Here is a 13,196-nt window from a genome sequence, read left to right on the forward strand (position 1 = left end):
AAGACAGAATTGGGCAAATTCATTTGCAGTTGAAACTGAAGTTTGGTACTTATTCAGATATTATATGCACTGCCACTTTTTAGCTGAGATTCTGAAGGAACGCAGAGACAAAATTGACTTAAAGTTTTGTCAGAAGTGGGATTCGAACCCATGCTTCCAGGAGAGGCTGCGGACTTAACGCAGCGCTTTAGACCACTCGGCCATCATGACCACATGTTGCTTCTCCATCTACATAGTGAGAAAGATAGTGTGAACAAAAAAAACACACATCTTAGGCCATGAGTGGCTATAGCAAGAAAAAAACTCACTGCACTTTTCCAAAAAGACAACCATATAAGCCCATGTGAGGGAAATGATCTGATTTTCTCCCTCAAGAAAAAGAAGATTAAACACAGGTTTGTCAGAAGAGGGATTTGAACCCGCGCCTCCAGAAGAGACTGCGACTTGAACGCAGCGCCTTAGACCACTCGGCCATCCTGACTTGCATTTACAGCACCTTCCACAAGCCAGACAGCCATGCAAGTGGGGTACCGAAAAGGCATGCCCTCAATTTATTTATCCCATTATAAGCATTTCCAACAGATCTTTGAACAATCCATACAGAGCAGTACCTATTAAGAACTCTTTAGACCATTAAAGCGTACAAAGAGAAAGTGCTATTCACCAGCCACTTGAACGGCCCAAAGCTGCTTTGAAATTGAGTCAACAGCCACATCTTGGCTGACTAAAGCAAATTCAACAAGGGATCTCAATGTCACAACATAGGGTGGAATACGCAAATCTAAGCAGCCCCTGATCACTGCCCTGAGGAAATTGCTGTAAGTGTGCTGGAGTCCAGCTGTCTACCAGGTGCTTGGCATTCTTCCAAATTTGCATGGCCTGTCTGGCCAGGGTATACAAGAGAATGACTCTTCTAGATGAGCTCTTACATGGGTCCTAAGCTCATTTGGTAAGGATTGCACTTTAATAGCAAGACTTTGTACAACAGAAATATATGAGAAACCCAAGCTCTCTTGACTAGACGAGGACGGAATAACGTCCCAGGTGAAGACGAACAGATGTAACTTCCATCAGATGTTGTCCTGATGAAGAAGATTATATCTCCAAAAGTCATGTCAGAAGTGGGATTCGAACCCATGCCTCCAGAGGAGACTGCAGCCTAAACACAGCGCCTTAGACCACTCGGCCATCCTGACAGTGAAGAGTCCTAAGAAATGTATAAAAGTCACTCAGAAATTTCTGCGTCCATGCAAGCTTGAAATGATTTCAACCTTCAAACACAAGGTGCAACTTTTTGCACAGGACAATAAACACAGAAGATCACATATGAAAGCATTTCATTTCACAAGTGTACTGTTTATATGCTTATAGAAAAACCTATACCTCTCACCAGCTATTTAGGGTTCTGTATCCTACTCACAAAATTACCTTGCCTGCGACCTCTCTCTCTATACACAAACAACTACTGCTCAGGAAGTAGGAAGGCAGAAGGTGGGGCAGTTTATACAAATTTATGCTGTCAATGTGCCTTGCAGATTCATGCAGAATTTCTAGATCCTTGCTGGAAACAAGAGAGCAGGCCTTGTTTCAGATCAACTGTCCCTAGCAAGGAACGTCTGAGCACATCCATTCTTTTGCTCTCTAGCCCCTGGCTTGGGACTCACCCTCACTGGCTGAGGAGTGAAGTTCTGCATACCAACGTTGCATAGAAGGTATGTTTGTGATTGGTTTGAGATGGGTGGGAGGTCAAGAGCAGGGAAAAGCAAGTCACCTTCACTTCTAGTCTCCTCTTCTATGCCTACCTGCTGTTCACTCACTCTGTCTTTGTTTCACTCTCTCCTTCCTCAACACCCCATCTCACTCACTCGCTCTATCATTTGTGCTCTTTACCCTTGCTCTTCATTTCATAGTGGAAACATCTCTTGAATGGAGCATTAGAAAATGAGGTTACATAAAATTAAAAATCTACTTATTGGAAACCAAAAATATCACAAGACTGAATGTAAGCCATTTCTTCAATAAAAGGGATTTTTTAGGCACCCCCCCCAAAAAAACACATAAAACACCACTAGTGCTAGAAGAATATTATACGAGCTTGAAGACAGAATTGGGCAAATTCATTTGCAGTTGAAACTGAAGTTTGGTACTTATTCAGATATTATATGCACTGCCAATTTTTAGCTGAGATTCTGAAGGAACGCAGAGACAAAATGGACTTAAAGTTTTGTCAGAAGTGGGATTCGAACCCACGCCTCCAGGAGAGACTGCAGCCTTAACGCAGCGCCTTAGACCACATGGCCATCCTGACCACATGTTGCTTGTCCATCTACATAGTGAGAAAGATAGTGTGAACAAAAAAAACACACATCTTAGGCCATGAGTGGCTATAGCAAGAAAAAAACTCACTGCACTTTTCCAAAAAGACAACCATATAAGCCCATGTGAGGGAAATGATCTGATTTTCTCCCTCAAGAAAAAGAAGATTAAACACAGGTTTGTCAGAAGAGGGATTTGAACCCACGCCTCCAGAAGAGACTGCGACTTGAACGCAGCGCCTTAGACCACTCGGCCATCCTGACTTGCATTTACAGCACCTTCCACAAGCCAGACAGCCATGCAAGTGGGGTACCGAAAAGGCATGCCCTCAATTTATTTATCCCATTATAAGCATTTCCAACAGATCTTTGAACAATCCATACAGAGCAGTACCTATGAAGAACTCTTTAGACCTTTAATGAGTACAAAGAGAAAGTGCTATTCACCAGCCACTTGAACGGCCCAAAGCTGCTTTGAAATTGAGTCAACAGCCACATCTTGGCTGACTAAAGAAAATTCAACAAGGGATCTCAATGTCACAACATAGGGTGGAAAACGCAAATCTAAGCAGCCCCTGATCACAGCCCTGAGGAAATTGCTGTAAGTGTGCTGAAGTCCAGCTGTCTACCAGGTGCTTGGCATTCTTCCAAATTTGCATGGCCTGTCTGGCCAGGGAATACAAGAGCATGACTCTTCTAGATGAGCTCTTACATGGGTCATAAGCTCATTTGGTAATGATTGCACTTTATCAGCAAGACTTTGTACAACAGAAATATATGAGAAACCCAAGCTCTCTTGACTAGACGAGGACGGAATAAGGTCCCAGGTGAAGACAAACAGATGCAACTTCCATCGGATGTTATCCTGATGAAGAAGATTATATCTCCAAAAGGCATGTCAGAAGTGGGATTCGAACCCACGCCTCCAGAGGAGACTGCGGCCTAAACACAGTGCCTTAGACCACTCGGCCATCCTGACAGTGAAGAGTCCTAACAAATGTATGAAAGTCACCCAGAAATTTCTGCGTCCATGCAAGCTTGAAATAATTTCAACCTTCAAAGACAAGGTGCAACTTTTTGCACAGGACAATAAACACAGAAGATCACATATGAAAGCATTTCATTTCACAGGTGTACTGTGTTTATGCTTTTAGAATACCCTATACCTCTCACCAGCTATTTAGGGTTCTGTATCCTACTCACAAAATTACCTTGCCTGCGACCTCTCTCTCTATACTCAAACAACTACTGCTCAGGAAGTAGGAAGGCTGAAGGTGGGGCAGTTTATGCAAATTTATGCAGTCAATGTGCCTTGCAGATTCATGCAGAATTTCTAGATCCTTGCTGGAAACAAGAGAGCAGGCCTTGTTTCAGATCAACTGTCCCTAGCAAGGAACTTCTGAGCACATCCATTCTTTTGCTCTCTAGCCCCTGGCTTGGGACTCACCCTCACTGGCTGAGGAGTGAAGTTCTGCATACCAACGTTGCATAGAAGGTATGTTTGTGATTGGTTTGAGATGGGTGGGAGGTCAAGAGCAGGGAAAAGCAAGTCACCTTCACTTCTAGTCTCCTCTTCTATGCCTACCTGCCGTTCACTCACTCTGTCTTTGTTTCATTCTCTCCTTCCTCAACACCCCATCTCACTCACTCGCTCTATCATTTGTGCTCTTTCCCCTTGCTCTTCATTTCATAGTGGAAACATCTCTTGAATGGAGCATTAGAAAATGAGGTTACATAAAATTAAAAATCTACTTATTGGAAACCAAAAATATCACAAGACTGAATGTAAGCCATTTCTTCAATAAAAGGGATTTTTTAGGCACCCCCCAAAAAACACATAAAACACCACTAGTGCTAGAAGAATATTATACGAGCTTGAAGACAGAATTGGGCAAATTCATTTGCAGTTGAAACTGAAGTTTGGTACTTATTCAGATATTATATGCACTGCCACTTTTTAGCTGAGATTCTGAAGGAACGCAGAGACAAAATTGACTTAAAGTTTTGTCAGAAGTGGGATTCGAACCCATGCTTCCAGGAGAGGCTGCGGACTTAACGCAGCGCTTTAGACCACTCGGCCATCATGACCACATGTTGCTTCTCCATCTACATAGTGAGAAAGATAGTGTGAACAAAAAAAACACACATCTTAGGCCATGAGTGGCTAAAGCAAGAATAAAACCCACTGCACTTTTCCAAAAGACAACCATATAAGCCCATGTGAGGGAAATGATCTGATTTTCTCCCTCAAGAAAAAAGAAGATTGAACACAGGTTTGTCAGAAGTGGGATTTGAACCCACGCCTCCAGAAGACACTGCGACCTGAACGCAGCTCCTTAGACCACTCGGCCATCCTGACTTGCATTTGCAGCACCTTCCACAAGCCAGACAGCCATGCAAGTTTGGTACCGAAAAAAGGCATGCCCTCAATTTATTTATCCCATTATAAGCATTTCCAACAGATCTTTGAACAATCCATACAGAGCAGTATCTATGAGCTCTTACATGGGTCCTAAGCTCATTTGGTAAGGATTGCACTTTATCAGCAAGACTTTGTACAACAGAAATATATGAGAAACCCAAGCTCTCTTGACTAGACGAGGACCGAATACCGTCCCAGGTGAAGACAAACAGATGCAACTTCCATCAGATGTTATCCTGATGAAGAAGATTATATCTCCAAAAGTCATGTCAGAAGTGGGATTCGAACCCACGCCTCCAGAGGAGACTGCTGCCTAAACACAGCACCTTAGACCACTTAGCCATCCTGACAGTGAAGAGTCCTAACAAATGTATGAAAGTCACTCAGAAATTTCTGCGTCCATGCAAGCTTGAAATAATTTCAACCTTCAAACACAAGGTGCAACTTTTTGCATAGGACAATAAACACAGAAGATCACATATGAAAGCATTTCATTTCACAGGTGTACTGTTTTTATGCTTTTAGAATAACTTATACCTCTCACCAGCTATTTAGGGTTCTGTATCCTACTCACAAAATTACCTTGCCTGCGACCTCTATCTCTATACTAAAACAACTACTGCTCAGGAAGGAGGCAGGCAGAAGGTGGGGCAGTTTATGCAGATTCATGCAGAATTTCTAGATCCTTGCTGGAAACAAGAGAGCAGGCCTTGTTTCAGAGCAACTGTCCCTAGCAAGGAACGTTTGAGCACATTCATTCTTTTGCTCTCTAGCCCCTGGCTTGGGACTCACCCTCACTGGCTGAGGAGTGAAGTTCTGCATACCAACGTTGCATAGAAGGTATGTTTGTGATTGGTTTGAGATGGGTGGGAGGTCAAAAGCAGGGAAAAGCAAGTCACCTTCACTTCTAGTCTCCTCTTCTATGCCTACCTGCCGTTCGCTCACTCTGTCTTTGTTTCATTCTCTCCTTCCTCAACACCCCATCTCACTCGCTCTATCATTGGTGCTCTTTCCCCTTGCTCTTCATTTCATAGTGGAAACATCTCTTGAATGGAGCATTAGAAAATGAGGTTACATAAAATTAAAAATCTACCTATTGGAAACCAAAAATATCACAAGACTGAATGTAAGCCATTTCTTCAATAAAAGGGATTTTTTAGGCACCCCCCAAAAAACACATGAAACACCGCTAGTGCTAGAAGAATATTATACGAGCTTGAAGACAGAATTGGGCAAATTCATTTGCAGTTGAAACTGAAGTTTGGTACTTATTCAGATATTATATGCACTGTCAATTTTTAGCTGAGATTCTGAAGGAACGCAAAGACAAAATGGACTTAAAGTTTTGTCAGAAGTGGGATTCGAACCCACGCCTCCAGGAGAGACTGCGGGCTTAACGAAGCGCCTTCGACCACTCGGCCATCCTGACCACATGTTGCTTGTCCATCTACATATTGAGAAAGATAGTGTGAACAAAAAACAACACACATCTTACCCCATGAGTGGCTAAAGCAAGAATAAAACCCACTGCACTTTTCCAAAAGACAACCATATAAGCCCATGTGAGGGAAATTATCTGATTTTCTCCCTCAAGAAAAAAGAAGATTGAACACAGGTTTGTCAGAAGTGGGATTTGAACCCACGCCTCCAGAAGAGACTGCGACCTGAACGCAGCTCCTTAGACCACTCGGCCATCCTGACTTGCATTTGCAGCACCTTCCACAAGCCAGACAGCCATGCAAGTTTGGTACCGAAAAGGCATGCCCTCAATTTATTTATCCCATTATAAGCATTTCCAACAGATCTTTGAACAATCCATACAGAGCAGTATCTATGAAGAACTCTTTAGACCTTTAAAGCATACAAAGAGAAAGTGCTATTCACCAGCCACTTGAACGGCCCAAAGCTGCTTTGAAATTGAGTCAACAGCCACATCTTGGCTGACTAAAGCAAATTCAACAAGGGATCTCAATGTCACAACATAGGGTGGAATACGCAAATCTAAGCAGCCCCTGATCACAGCCCTGAAGAAATGGCTGTAAGTGTGCTGGAGTCCAGCTGTCTACCAGGTGCTTGGCATTCTTCCAAATTTGCATGGCCTGTCTGGCCAGGGAATACAAGAGAATGACTCTTCTAGATGAGCTCTTACATGGGTCCTAAGCTCATTTGGTAAGGATTGCACTTTATCAGCAAGACTTTGTACAACAGAAATATATGAGAAACCCAAGCTCTCTTGACTCTACGAGGACGGAATAACGTCCAAGGTGAAGACGAACAGATGCAACTTCCATCAGATGTTATCCTGATGAAGAAGAATATATCTCCAAAAGTCATGTCAGAAGTGGGATTCGAAACCACGACTCCAGAGGAGACTGCGGCCTAAACAGAGCGCCTTAGACCACTCGGCCATCCTCACAGTGCAGAGTCCTACGAAATGTATAAAAGTCACTCAGATATTTCTGTGTCCATGCAAGCTTGAAATAATTTCAACCTTCAAACACAAGGTGCAACTTTTTGCACAGGACAATAAACACAGAAGATCACATATGAAAGCATTTCATTTCACAAGTGTACTGTTTATATGCTTATAGAAAAACCTATACCTCTCACCAGCTATTTAGGGTTCTGTATCCTACTCACAAAATTACCTTGCCTGCGACCTCTCTCTCTATACACAAACAACTACTGCTCAGGAAGTAGGAAGGCAGAAGGTGGGGCAGTTTATACAAATTTATGCTGTCAATGTGCCTTGCAGATTCATGCAGAATTTCTAGATCCTTGCTGGAAACAAGAGAGCAGGCCTTGTTTCAGATCAACTGTCCCTAGCAAGGAACGTCTGAGCACATCCATTCTTTTGCTCTCTAGCCCCTGGCTTGGGACTCACCCTCACTGGCTGAGGAGTGAAGTTCTGCATACCAACGTTGCATAGAAGGTATGTTTGTGATTGGTTTGAGATGGGTGGGAGGTCAAGAGCAGGGAAAAGCAAGTCACCTTCACTTCTAGTCTCCTCTTCTATGCCTACCTGCTGTTCACTCACTCTGTCTTTGTTTCACTCTCTCCTTCCTCAACACCCCATCTCACTCACTCGCTCTATCATTTGTGCTCTTTACCCTTGCTCTTCATTTCATAGTGGAAACATCTCTTGAATGGAGCATTAGAAAATGAGGTTACATAAAATTAAAAATCTACTTATTGGAAACCAAAAATATCACAAGACTGAATGTAAGCCATTTCTTCAATAAAAGGGATTTTTTAGGCACCCCCCCCAAAAAAACACATAAAACACCACTAGTGCTAGAAGAATATTATACGAGCTTGAAGACAGAATTGGGCAAATTCATTTGCAGTTGAAACTGAAGTTTGGTACTTATTCAGATATTATATGCACTGCCAATTTTTAGCTGAGATTCTGAAGGAACGCAGAGACAAAATGGACTTAAAGTTTTGTCAGAAGTGGGATTCGAACCCACGCCTCCAGGAGAGACTGCAGCCTTAACGCAGCGCCTTAGACCACATGGCCATCCTGACCACATGTTGCTTGTCCATCTACATAGTGAGAAAGATAGTGTGAACAAAAAAAACACACATCTTAGGCCATGAGTGGCTATAGCAAGAAAAAAACTCACTGCACTTTTCCAAAAAGACAACCATATAAGCCCATGTGAGGGAAATGATCTGATTTTCTCCCTCAAGAAAAAGAAGATTAAACACAGGTTTGTCAGAAGAGGGATTTGAACCCACGCCTCCAGAAGAGACTGCGACTTGAACGCAGCGCCTTAGACCACTCGGCCATCCTGACTTGCATTTACAGCACCTTCCACAAGCCAGACAGCCATGCAAGTGGGGTACCGAAAAGGCATGCCCTCAATTTATTTATCCCATTATAAGCATTTCCAACAGATCTTTGAACAATCCATACAGAGCAGTACCTATGAAGAACTCTTTAGACCTTTAATGAGTACAAAGAGAAAGTGCTATTCACCAGCCACTTGAACGGCCCAAAGCTGCTTTGAAATTGAGTCAACAGCCACATCTTGGCTGACTAAAGAAAATTCAACAAGGGATCTCAATGTCACAACATAGGGTGGAAAACGCAAATCTAAGCAGCCCCTGATCACAGCCCTGAGGAAATTGCTGTAAGTGTGCTGAAGTCCAGCTGTCTACCAGGTGCTTGGCATTCTTCCAAATTTGCATGGCCTGTCTGGCCAGGGAATACAAGAGCATGACTCTTCTAGATGAGCTCTTACATGGGTCATAAGCTCATTTGGTAATGATTGCACTTTATCAGCAAGACTTTGTACAACAGAAATATATGAGAAACCCAAGCTCTCTTGACTAGAGGAGGACGGAATAAGGTCCCAGGTGAAGACAAACAGATGCAACTTCCATCGGATGTTATCCTGATGAAGAAGATTATATCTCCAAAAGGCATGTCAGAAGTGGGATTCGAACCCACGCCTCCAGAGGAGACTGCGGCCTAAACACAGTGCCTTAGACCACTCGGCCATCCTGACAGTGAAGAGTCCTAACAAATGTATGAAAGTCACCCAGAAATTTCTGCGTCCATGCAAGCTTGAAATAATTTCAACCTTCAAAGACAAGGTGCAACTTTTTGCACAGGACAATAAACACAGAAGATCACATATGAAAGCATTTCATTTCACAGGTGTACTGTGTTTATGCTTTTAGAATACCTTATACCTCTCACCAGCTATTTAGGGTTCTGTATCCTACTCACAAAATTACCTTGCCTGCGACCTCTCTCTCTATACTCAAACAACTACTGCTCAGGAAGTAGGAAGGCTGAAGGTGGGGCAGTTTATGCAAATTTATGCAGTCAATGTGCCTTGCAGATTCATGCAGAATTTCTAGATCCTTGCTGGAAACAAGAGAGCAGGCCTTGTTTCAGATCAACTGTCCCTAGCAAGGAACTTCTGAGCACATCCATTCTTTTGCTCTCTAGCCCCTGGCTTGGGACTCACCCTCACTGGCTGAGGAGTGAAGTTCTGCATACCAACGTTGCATAGAAGGTATGTTTGTGATTGGTTTGAGATGGGTGGGAGGTCAAGAGCAGGGAAAAGCAAGTCACCTTCACTTCTAGTCTCCTCTTCTATGCCTACCTGCCGTTCACTCACTCTGTCTTTGTTTCATTCTCTCCTTCCTCAACACCCCATCTCACTCACTCGCTCTATCATTTGTGCTCTTTCCCCTTGCTCTTCATTTCATAGTGGAAACATCTCTTGAATGGAGCATTAGAAAATGAGGTTACATAAAATTAAAAATCTACTTATTGGAAACCAAAAATATCACAAGACTGAATGTAAGCCATTTCTTCAATAAAAGGGATTTTTTAGGCACCCCCCAAAAAACACATAAAACACCACTAGTGCTAGAAGAATATTATACGAGCTTGAAGACAGAATTGGGCAAATTCATTTGCAGTTGAAACTGAAGTTTGGTACTTATTCAGATATTATATGCACTGCCACTTTTTAGCTGAGATTCTGAAGGAACGCAGAGACAAAATTGACTTAAAGTTTTGTCAGAAGTGGGATTCGAACCCATGCTTCCAGGAGAGGCTGCGGACTTAACGCAGCGCTTTAGACCACTCGGCCATCATGACCACATGTTGCTTCTCCATCTACATAGTGAGAAAGATAGTGTGAACAAAAAAAACACACATCTTAGGCCATGAGTGGCTAAAGCAAGAATAAAACCCACTGCACTTTTCCAAAAGACAACCATATAAGCCCATGTGAGGGAAATTATCTGATTTTCTCCCTCAAGAAAAAAGAAGATTGAACACAGGTTTGTCAGAAGTGGGATTTGAACCCACGCCTCCAGAAGAGACTGCGACCTGAACGCAGCTCCTTAGACCACTCGGCCATCCTGACTTGCATTTGCAGCACCTTCCACAAGCCAGACAGCCATGCAAGTTTGGTACCGAAAAAAGGCATGCCCTCAATTTATTTATCCCATTATAAGCATTTCCAACAGATCTTTGAACAATCCATACAGAGCAGTATCTATGAGCTCTTACATGGGTCCTAAGCTCATTTGGTAAGGATTGCACTTTATCAGCAAGACTTTGTACAACAGAAATATATGAGAAACCCAAGCTCTCTTGACTAGACGAGGACCGAATACCGTCCCAGGTGAAGACAAACAGATGCAACTTCCATCAGATGTTATCCTGATGAAGAAGATTATATCTCCAAAAGTCATGTCAGAAGTGGGATTCGAACCCACGCCTCCAGAGGAGACTGCTGCCTAAACACAGCACCTTAGACCACTTAGCCATCCTGACAGTGAAGAGTCCTAACAAATGTATGAAAGTCACTCAGAAATTTCTGCGTCCATGCAAGCTTGAAATAATTTCAACCTTCAAACACAAGGTGCAACTTTTTGCATAGGACAATAAACACAGAAGATCACATATGAAAGCATTTCATTTCACAGGTGTACTGTTTTTATGCTTTTAGAATAACTTATACCTCTCACCAGCTATTTAGGGTTCTGTATCCTACTCACAAAATTACCTTGCCTGCGACCTCTATCTCTATACTAAAACAACTACTGCTCAGGAAGGAGGCAGGCAGAAGGTGGGGCAGTTTATGCAGATTCATGCAGAATTTCTAGATCCTTGCTGGAAACAAGAGAGCAGGCCTTGTTTCAGAGCAACTGTCCCTAGCAAGGAACGTTTGAGCACATTCATTCTTTTGCTCTCTAGCCCCTGGCTTGGGACTCACCCTCACTGGCTGAGGAGTGAAGTTCTGCATACCAACGTTGCATAGAAGGTATGTTTGTGATTGGTTTGAGATGGGTGGGAGGTCAAAAGCAGGGAAAAGCAAGTCACCTTCACTTCTAGTCTCCTCTTCTATGCCTACCTGCCGTTCGCTCACTCTGTCTTTGTTTCATTCTCTCCTTCCTCAACACCCCATCTCACTCGCTCTATCATTGGTGCTCTTTCCCCTTGCTCTTCATTTCATAGTGGAAACATCTCTTGAATGGAGCATTAGAAAATGAGGTTACATAAAATTAAAAATCTACCTATTGGAAACCAAAAATATCACAAGACTGAATGTAAGCCATTTCTTCAATAAAAGGGATTTTTTAGGCACCCCCCAAAAAACACATGAAACACCGCTAGTGCTAGAAGAATATTATACGAGCTTGAAGACAGAATTGGGCAAATTCATTTGCAGTTGAAACTGAAGTTTGGTACTTATTCAGATATTATATGCACTGTCAATTTTTAGCTGAGATTCTGAAGGAACGCAAAGACAAAATGGACTTAAAGTTTTGTCAGAAGTGGGATTCGAACCCACGCCTCCAGGAGAGACTGCGGGCTTAACGAAGCGCCTTCGACCACTCGGCCATCCTGACCACATGTTGCTTGTCCATCTACATAGTGAGAAAGATAGTGTGAACAAAAAACAACACACATCTTAGGCCATGAGTGGCTAAAGCAAGAATAAAACCCACTGCACTTTTCCAAAAGACAACCATATAAGCCCATGTGAGGGAAATTATCTGATTTTCTCCCTCAAGAAAAAAGAAGATTGAACACAGGTTTGTCAGAAGTGGGATTTGAACCCACGCCTCCAGAAGAGACTGCGACCTGAACGCAGCTCCTTAGACCACTCGGCCATCCTGACTTGCATTTGCAGCACCTTCCACAAGCCAGACAGCCATGCAAGTTTGGTACCGAAAAGGCATGCCCTCAATTTATTTATCCCATTATAAGCATTTCCAACAGATCTTTGAACAATCCATACAGAGCAGTATCTATGAAGAACTCTTTAGACCTTTAAAGCATACAAAGAGAAAGTGCTATTCACCAGCCACTTGAACGGCCCAAAGCTGCTTTGAAATTGAGTCAACAGCCACATCTTGGCTGACTAAAGCAAATTCAACAAGGGATCTCAATGTCACAACATAGGGTGGAATACGCAAATCTAAGCAGCCCCTGATCACAGCCCTGAAGAAATGGCTGTAAGTGTGCTGGAGTCCAGCTGTCTACCAGGTGCTTGGCATTCTTCCAAATTTGCATGGCCTGTCTGGCCAGGGAATACAAGAGAATGACTCTTCTAGATGAGCTCTTACATGGGTCCTAAGCTCATTTGGTAAGGATTGCACTTTATCAGCAAGACTTTGTACAACAGAAATATATGAGAAACCCAAGCTCTCTTGACTCTACGAGGACGGAATAACGTCCAAGGTGAAGACGAACAGATGCAACTTCCATCAGATGTTATCCTGATGAAGAAGAATATATCTCCAAAAGTCATGTCAGAAGTGGGATTCGAAACCACGACTCCAGAGAAGACTGCGGCCTAAACAGAGCGCCTTAGACCACTCGGCCATCCTCACAGTGCAGAGTCCTACGAAATGTATAAAAGTCACTCAGATATTTCTGTGTCCATGCAAGCTTGAAATAATTTCAACCTTCAAACACA

The 13,196-nt window shown here is 42.9% G+C and overlaps 9 non-coding genes across 9 annotated transcripts; all 9 read right to left on the reverse strand.

Moving 5' to 3' along the window:
• Nucleotides 1–398: 398 nt before the first annotated feature.
• Nucleotides 399–481, reverse strand: TRNAL-CAA (transfer RNA leucine (anticodon CAA)). Its single transcript has one exon. It is a non-coding gene; the product is annotated as a tRNA-Leu (tRNA).
• A 632-nt stretch (nt 482–1,113) lies between these two features.
• Nucleotides 1,114–1,196, reverse strand: TRNAL-UAG (transfer RNA leucine (anticodon UAG)). Its single transcript has one exon. It is a non-coding gene; the product is annotated as a tRNA-Leu (tRNA).
• A 1,300-nt stretch (nt 1,197–2,496) lies between these two features.
• TRNAL-CAA (transfer RNA leucine (anticodon CAA)) lies at nt 2,497–2,579 on the reverse strand. The gene has a single exon. It is a non-coding gene; the product is annotated as a tRNA-Leu (tRNA).
• Nucleotides 2,580–3,211: 632 nt separating this feature from the next.
• On the reverse strand, nt 3,212–3,294 carry TRNAL-UAG (transfer RNA leucine (anticodon UAG)). The gene has a single exon. It is a non-coding gene; the product is annotated as a tRNA-Leu (tRNA).
• A 3,061-nt stretch (nt 3,295–6,355) lies between these two features.
• Nucleotides 6,356–6,438, reverse strand: TRNAL-CAG (transfer RNA leucine (anticodon CAG)). The gene has a single exon. It is a non-coding gene; the product is annotated as a tRNA-Leu (tRNA).
• A 2,015-nt stretch (nt 6,439–8,453) lies between these two features.
• On the reverse strand, nt 8,454–8,536 carry TRNAL-CAA (transfer RNA leucine (anticodon CAA)). The gene has a single exon. It is a non-coding gene; the product is annotated as a tRNA-Leu (tRNA).
• Nucleotides 8,537–9,168: 632 nt separating this feature from the next.
• Nucleotides 9,169–9,251, reverse strand: TRNAL-UAG (transfer RNA leucine (anticodon UAG)). Its single transcript has one exon. It is a non-coding gene; the product is annotated as a tRNA-Leu (tRNA).
• A 1,297-nt stretch (nt 9,252–10,548) lies between these two features.
• Nucleotides 10,549–10,631, reverse strand: TRNAL-CAG (transfer RNA leucine (anticodon CAG)). Its single transcript has one exon. It is a non-coding gene; the product is annotated as a tRNA-Leu (tRNA).
• A 1,681-nt stretch (nt 10,632–12,312) lies between these two features.
• On the reverse strand, nt 12,313–12,395 carry TRNAL-CAG (transfer RNA leucine (anticodon CAG)). Its single transcript has one exon. It is a non-coding gene; the product is annotated as a tRNA-Leu (tRNA).
• Between the last annotated feature and the right edge of the window lie 801 nt (nt 12,396–13,196).

Source organism: Lissotriton helveticus, chromosome 8 (assembly GCF_964261635.1).
Source record: "Lissotriton helveticus chromosome 8, aLisHel1.1, whole genome shotgun sequence".
Lineage (NCBI taxonomy): Eukaryota > Metazoa > Chordata > Amphibia > Caudata > Salamandridae > Lissotriton > Lissotriton helveticus.